The following is an 8557-nucleotide window of genomic DNA, read 5'->3' on the forward strand; positions in this document are numbered from 1 at the left end:
CACAGCATACAGTAGATCTACTGCTGTATAGAACAGCTCCATGTTAAGAATTGCTCCCTTGGACTTTGTTATTTTAATTAACCTTCCCAATATTAATATCTTAAAAACAAGAAATATTTTTTCTAGGAATGCATCATCTTAAAATATTTAAAACTTAAAACATGAACATTCCAAACTTTGTATATTTGTTCGTAAACTCTTTTTTTTCTTTAAAAAAAACCCTTGCCTTTGGGTTGCCTGGTAAATATGCTCCAGCACCATTCAGTTCACTATCAAAATATAGTCTGAATTGTTCAATGAACAAGATAGCAGCACCAGCCAAAATGAAACTTAATAAGACAACTGCGGTCAGCTCAATGTGAAGGGTCCTTGTGCATAATGTATCTGGGAATTGCTGCATTTACAATTCTGCAGTCTGGGACTGCAACAGGGTACAGTTGTTAAGTGCCAAAGCGTGAATATGCATTGTGTAAAACTAATTGCCATTTTAAATATTTAGCCTTCATCATGATGGAAAATGAAAATAATAAATATATCTTTGACTATAATACCCAGGTGTTTTCTTCACGGGACTGGAAATGAGATCGTCAATTTTTTTTTCCTCTCAGTAAGGTTTTTTTTCCACTAAAAGCCTTCCAGCTGTGGTAATGAAACAATGATTACAAGACTACAGGACCCTTTACAATATCATGCAATGAATTCAAATAACATGTGAGGTCGTAGCCCCAGAATGGAGAAAAGAGATACAGGAATACAGCAAATTCAACTCTGAATCCTCCACAGAAACCTAGCAATCTAATATTTAAAGCACTTAGTAAAGTAAAAAAACTCTCCAACACCACAAGACCTGATTAGGGCCTATAGCCGTGCTTATTTGTTGGACGTTCACATGCTGCGTAAAGCCCAAATTATCCAGAGTAGCTGGATAATTTAAAATACTTAAAATACTCTACATGTCTATTGAAATCAACTAGAGGTGAAATAATTAAACTCCGGTAGAAAGCTGTTAGAACGTGTATCAGCCAGGAGACCACAACTGCCATCAGAGCAATTGCCTTTCATGTAAAAACTCAAACAATCAAAGGTTATAACAATTTGGAGAGGATTATGTTTAGATTGGTCTCTAAGCACTGCACAACTGCTAAACTACACTACAACCTTGGTCAGAGGTTGTAATTTTCAATATAGCCATATCCAGGAGGACTAACCTTATTCAGCAGCAAATAGCCATGTGGCTATTTTCTGGTCAGGAATAAACTCATTGAGAATCAGAGCCTTGTTATTAATGACCACACACTAAAGATCTAGAAGAGGTCCTTAACAAAGAGAGTTTAGTCTGAGAAATAGCACATGCTGAAATTTTAAGGACATAGAGTAGACAACTAAACTCAGTGCTGCAGCCCTCGAGTAAATACTGATGTTGAATGGACAAAATAGAGTTAGTCTTATATTTAGAAGTGCTAGTGTAAACTAAATTGCTACCAGAGCACATCTGCAGATATAGACATCTTCACCGAATTCCCAGCAGTGATCAAGCATTCCACTCTAGCAAACTATCTTATTGTAAATCGGTTAGGATGGTTTTCACTGCTCAAATACATAAAATAAAGTAAGAATGGATTAATCAATAAAGACTATAAAAATACTTGTCTTTCAATCAAATTGTGCCTTTTTCAGACTTTTGTTGCTTTGATTTTTTTGTATTCCAGCAGCAATCACAACCTCTGTCACTTTCCTTTCAAGAAATGTTTTAGCATGCAGATGACTTAGAGAATGCATAATATTCAATTCCTATGATCCCATCACTCTAAACGTCAAGCTCTGTAAATCACAATGTAGGAAAAATGTAGTTAAATGGAAATGAAAGCTTTGTTGTAAGTACCAATCTTTTGGGAAAAAACTGCTATTCAAAGGTAATATTTTAAGTTAATTCTTGTGTAAGGCATGAATCCTACATTTAATATATTTAATTTTTGTGTAAAACACAACTTCATTTTCAAGGAAAATACATTTTTTTTTAAAAAGAGCAAGGACATACAGTACAGTATGTTTCTAACGAAAGGAAAATATTGCATTCCAAACTTTCAGCGCACTTTCACGTAGTTTCCACTTGTTTTCTCTGATTCATGTTGCACTGTTTATCCTCAAAGTCCACTGGCTTGAGTTTGTCAGGAAGCCTTCTATTATACGTTAACACTTAAAAGGTTTGGATCTTTCAGTCTGTCAGTGCAGTGACTAAATGTATCTGTAACACTCCCGCGAAGCATAGTCCAGGACCCTGTGCAGACAGTATAATCTGGAAGTAAGTGGAGAAGGACAACAGGGAGGAGACGACGAGGATCAGCATGGGTTGACAGACAGGGGGGCATGACGATGGTGATCCGGTGCTTGGGGGCCGTGGCGCAGGCAAACGAGTCCAAAGCAGTCCAAATAGGGAAACGAGGGCACAGTCCAATATCCAAAAACCGGGAGGTCCATCCAAGACGAAGACAAGAATAAAAACAAGGAACAGGGACAAGGAACCAGGAACAAGGAAGTTAAAAATAGACTGACGACGCCAGGTGCCAGGTCACTGTTCTCTGAAAGTATTCTAGAGAACTCGGTTGCCAACATTGTTCACAATATTCCAAATGAGGTTTTGCAACAGAATTCTACCATTTTAAAAAAACACTCTCTGATTTCAATACTATCCTTTGAAATTGTAAATTTGAACTTTTAGTTGGCACATTTTATTTCTCTCCCACTTTACCCCACTTCAAACTCAGCATTTCCCATTTTGATCCCATTTTTTATTTCTAGCTTTTTTTTTCAACTTGAATATAATATCTTGTACTTGTCTAGATCTGTGGTTCTCAAACTGTGGAGCGCCTCCAGCTGGTACACCATATGACCCTTGAACTTTGTTGGGTGCACTGAAGAATCGGGACGGGTTTTCATATTTTCTATTTTAAGACGTGTCGAATACGCAGCCTACGTACTACGATACAGCGCGATACATACATTGAAAATAATATTTTGACCCTGAAAAATAGTTTGATTATACCCAAATGTGTTTGAAATACAGTAAGATGTCACAGTACTTTACAAATACCTAACTTGCATCGAGCTCGATGAACCTTGGGGTGTGTTCTGTGGTTTTTCAGGTGGTTTATGAACCTGTTAAAATGACCAATTGCCTCAAGAGAAGTTGTGATTGCAGGCCTGTGCTTTCACAAACTCACAGAATCAATTTCGACAATATCTACCATCCTACTTTCCATGTGCAGAAGTGAACTTGAATGGGTGAATCTTAATATGATGAAGTGTCACATATGAGGATGAGGCTAGAATCAGTCAACCAAGATATTTTTCTTCTTGATTTCATCGGGCCCAATGAGTAAAATATGTGGTTTACAAAATGGAAAAAGCAGTTCTCTTGAGACATGGTAAATGTTTTCAAAAATAAGATTGACTCTAATCACATTGGGCATCACAGACAGTTGTTTTCAATATAAATTTGTGTGTGTCCACTTGTGCTTTTCAGTTTTAATCCAGTTCATTTGTGGTTGTTGACATGCTGAAACAATTATTCTAACATTTATTCGTTGATGTCTTAATTAATAGCAGCCTACAAGGATTATAATAAGAAATTAATTTCTAAGTAAAATTCATAAGGTTATCTAATTTTAACTGTGCAAATGCATCTTGTTTATTCAGGGATTCAGGTAGTGAGCACTAGAATTTAATTCCTTTAGTGATATTATTAGTGTGTCCTTTTTTACTTATTTTACTTTGAAATGATACTTTTTGGTACATATCATATACAGTATATGTTTGTTGCCTACTGCTTTCAATAAATATTAAAGAGTTAAATTAATTATTTAGGAAAGCAGTTACTTTTAACACTATTTCATGTGTCATACACTGAAGGATCTGCTGTGAGAAGAATGTTTCCTGTAAGTGATGTTACCGAAAAGGGGCAAGGCTGGTATCATGCTGTCTACTAAGTCATCTGAAGTCAGAGAAGATACATTATTTAACAACATTTTCAATAAGAAGCTTTTAAATATTTAAGACTTTAGTAGTTAGTGTTCTCTTAAAAATTGAACAATAAATCCAAAAGTGTCAGAATTGTTTAATGATAATCCAGCAACTTCATTTCATTTTAAGATACTTAACCTTAGGTAAAATATTTTACGTAGTACTTTACCTGAAAAAGACCATGATAGTTTAAAATGAATAAGAAAGAATAAATATGTTAAAATAAATGTTGTGAAGCATTTTAAGCACTAATGAACTTTTACTGTTTGTGTTCAGCTGTGTACAATGATACACTAATTCTTAGAATGGGCGAGTCAATGTGGAGGTTGAAGTGTGATGATCTGGGGAACAGTGTCTTTTCGCGACACATCTCTACTTGTGTTGGCTGCATACCAATGGATCAACAGTTGATCAAGGCCTGGGACCTCACTTGCTGCCCTTTCTGCAGTTTCTTCCTGATGAACATTCCCAATGGACTACAGCTATCTTCACTGCTTATATAACAACAGCTTCATTCCATTGGGAATGTAACAAATTGAACACATTTACTGTATATCTTTTCAAGCTCCCCTCACCCTCCTACACATTTGTGGCATGACCACGGATTAATTGTGGCATCTACTATAGGTCTTAGAGATCAGTAAAAAGGCACATGCTTGGCCAGGATCCACAAGAAGAACAGGAAAGAATCCTGCACAACAGCATCTGCAACCTGTTGCAAAGTACGCATCACAGATATACTGCACTGGTTGTATTGATTACAGAGGTGGTCACACACACAATTAGCCTGTGACTTTCACAGTAAACTCCCTATTGATCAATTGTGTTGATAACAAATGTTAATCAGCCTAATGAATCATGTCTGTTCAATACCATGTCAGTGACCTCCTACAAAAGTGCTTTGGCATTTTCCTGATAATAACTTTTTGAACATGTTGTGTTTATAAATAACAGCTTTCTTTTGATGTTCAATATATTTTTACATTGTACTGGCAAACTTCTGCTCCTTATCTGCATTATTTTTGCAATTAAATCAAAGAGCCTTTTGTACTAATTTAATTTTTAAATAAAAAACAATATGTACTGTTAGGCGAACGGGTTTGGTTTGCTAGCTGGCATTGGATGCCATTGCTTTTATGGTCTCTCTTGAGTTTGCTAGTGAGTTGTAATTAGCTACAGGTCAACGTTCTTCTCCACCTCAGTAAGCACAGGCTGGAGCAGGAATTCAGAATAAATTTCACAAAATAAACACAGCGAAAATAAATTCTTTGGTTTCAGGTTCACATTTTTTCTGCAATGGTTAACTTTAAGTTTCAATTTTTTGTTGGACATTCTGAGTGCCCTATGCCCTTCTCCTCCACCTCCCACCCCAGGCTACTTGAACAGTATGGTTACTAATTGATACTTTTGTATATCGAGGGTAGGTCAGGGTTGGCATTCTTACTGTATTTAGTCTCTGATCCTATTTATTTCAAATAAAAATGCAGATTGATACCTGTATTTCTCATCAAAAGCATTCTTGCTAAACTTACCTGTATGTTTTGATTCACTGGAGAACTTTCTGCACCATGTTATTAACTCAGAAATTCTACATAAAGACTTTGGGGGCAGGATTTACTTTAAATTGGCAAAACATTAGCAGGCTTATTTCTAAAGGAAATCTAAATTATCGGTTAGCTGCAGCTGTCAGTAACTGTCAGCTTCTCACCTATATTAATTAAAGGTTTATATAAAATCCATTCCTTCATTGACTAGCTTTAAAACGTTGTGCGGTAATGACAGCATCTCAATGGCAACGGTTCTGGCAATGAAACATCTGCAGGAGGTATTGTTAATACCAAGGGTGCCATCTTCAATTTCAGATTACCTTCATTGCTTCTTTTAGAGCAGCTGTCCCTGGGTAATACTGTCAAAATCTAAACTACAATTGCGTGATATATTCTGACATTTGTCAACTTAAATAGACAATATACTGAACATATTTTACTGGAGCACTGTCGTTTTATGATGAAATTATTTCAGGAAATATAGACACATGCCCATAATGAAACTGCGCTAAAGATAAAGCATGTGCTAAAATGTCTGGGTTTAACGTGCCTGGTTTTGAGGGAAATAGCGAGGCCATGTGGGTGACTGAAGCCCAGTATCACAAACAAAGGGTGACTATACAGAGGATGGTGAATAGGTGTTATTGTGCCAAATGCTTGGAAATAATCATCACGATTTACACCGTAGTGAGCTGGTGACTGCCAGGGGCTTGGGTTCACCCTTCTCCCAAATGTTCATTATGAAAGCTAGCACTTGATCTTTAAAGCTGACTCCCAACGTTTTCCATTTCTCTGAACTCTGAAACTCGACTCTTTTAACTTTTAACTAGATTCTGTTAATACAGACGACGTATTGCTTGTTTCTTCCTTTTGTCCATAACAAATGGGGCTAACCTCATTGTAAAAAAAAAATTGTACTGCATTGTTTTACAACATTCCTCGAGGTCTTGTTCATTACAGTTGTGATTTTTAAATAATGCTGTATGTGTAGGAAGTCATAGTGGTTTATGTACAGTAAGTCACAGTCATCTTCAATAATGTTCAATAAGTGCCATTCCAGCAGAAATGTACTGCGGTTAGTATTAATTTAAAATGAAATTTATAGTTCTATATATAAGTTCCTTCTATTTTCCCTTGTAACTCAATAATGTATTTCTATTTATTTATATGTATATACAGTACAGTACATAAAATATATCATTGCAGCAGGCACATTATTTCATTTTCATGCCAGTGCTCTCACAATCAGACCATGGCAATTCATCCAATATTAGTTACTTGAGATTAACACACATATAAACAAGTAATGTGATATATAAAGAACTTTTTAATTAAAAAAGAATAAAATGCATTATGAGGCAATCAATTTGCATTGACAGTACATTAAGCACAAAAGGCATATATGCAAAAAACATTACGATTTTGAAATCTGTAATAAGCTCTTTCGGCATTAGTCCATGGAAAACAGACAGTGGCAGCTCTGGAATACGTGATTAAAGTGAAGAGTCAGGGGTCAGAAATGTGATGTCCCCAGAATTAAGGAGAAATTTCAGACTGATTCTATTCATCTTAGTATCTCTTCAAGTAGGAATGGTTTTGAATTGCAGTAGCTGGAGGTCTCAGAGGCATAGTAATTAAATGCAAAGAGAAGAAATATCTCCGTCTCTTTCTGCAGTGGCAGAGAAAGCAACAGCCCATCAGTGACAACCTAGACCTTTTAGAGACTGTTTAATAAGCATGCCCAGCAGGATGGAAAGCTGGTAAATAAAGAACAAAGAAATAATGAAATACAAAAAAATGCCATTCTGCTCTACAGAATGCCTCCTTTTCATTCATGAAGGGAGCCCTAATAGAGGACATGCTGTTTGTTATCATCCGTATTAAGTGAAAAGTATTTCTGGCTTCTTTTGCAGAAGCGCTATTTTCTATATTTTTGTCTTGATCACATGTCATTAATGACTACTTATTTTTTCTGACATTTTTCTTTGTCTTCAAAATACAACAGTGTGAAATTAATGTGTAATTTCTGCTTCATAAGATTTGCCTCTTTTTTTTTTAAGAAACAAATGACTGACAGTGACCTAGAGCAGTAAACCCCTACCTCCCAGTCAAAACAGTGAGGCTTTTAAGGCTTTGTTGCACCTTTAACTCACATTGCAAGATGTGTTTTTACAGTTCACGTGCAGGCGTGCAAGTTGCCTTGCACTATACAAGTTGTTTCAATTAGTACTCCAGGTTTAGTTTTTTGTTTCTGAATGCGGCAAGGCTCATCTGGCTCTAAACCTCTTACAGCAGGTGACCTCAACCCCTTTGAGTGATCAGGTTGGTAGTCCAGTCTTTTATGTAACAGAATTCTTAGCTGTCCAGGGAGTGGAAGCTCTGAAGTCAGAAAAAAACTGGAATGAGCTGCACTCACCCTTCCATTACTGTCACCTCTCACAAACGCTGCTTACACAGGGCCTCCAGTATAGTAGATGACCCCTCCCACAAACTCTTTGCCCTCCTACTATCTGGGAAAAGATATCGGGGTGTACGGGCCAGCTCCACCAGACTCTGGAACAGCTTCTTCCCGCAGGCTGTCAGGCTGTTCAACACCCTGGAATCTACTTGCACCCACCCCAATTTCAGAAACAGGGTTTAAATCCCCCCAGTGTGTTGTGTATATTGTATTATGTATTTACCTTGTGATTTGCACTATCTGCACTTTGCACTACAGGTATGTGTACCCTGTCGACAATGTCTATGTCAGTGTCCTGTCTGTCCTGCCTGTATTTGCATCGTGGACCAGGAGGAACGATATTTCATTCCACTGTATACTTGTATAGGGCTGGAATGACAAATAAATGTGAACTTGAACTTGAACTCATTGCAAGAGCAGGAGTGAAAATACGCACAAATAATTAGACCACTTTCTCAGTTACAGTAAATGCTTCCTCTCCACACCACTACAAAAGTTTCAATATTGTCAGAATGATCCTGTTCCAATTTAA

Source organism: Lepisosteus platostomus, chromosome 2 (assembly GCF_059453375.1).
Source record: "Lepisosteus platostomus isolate fLepPlt1 chromosome 2, fLepPlt1.hap1, whole genome shotgun sequence".
Taxonomy (NCBI): domain Eukaryota; kingdom Metazoa; phylum Chordata; class Actinopteri; order Semionotiformes; family Lepisosteidae; genus Lepisosteus; species Lepisosteus platostomus.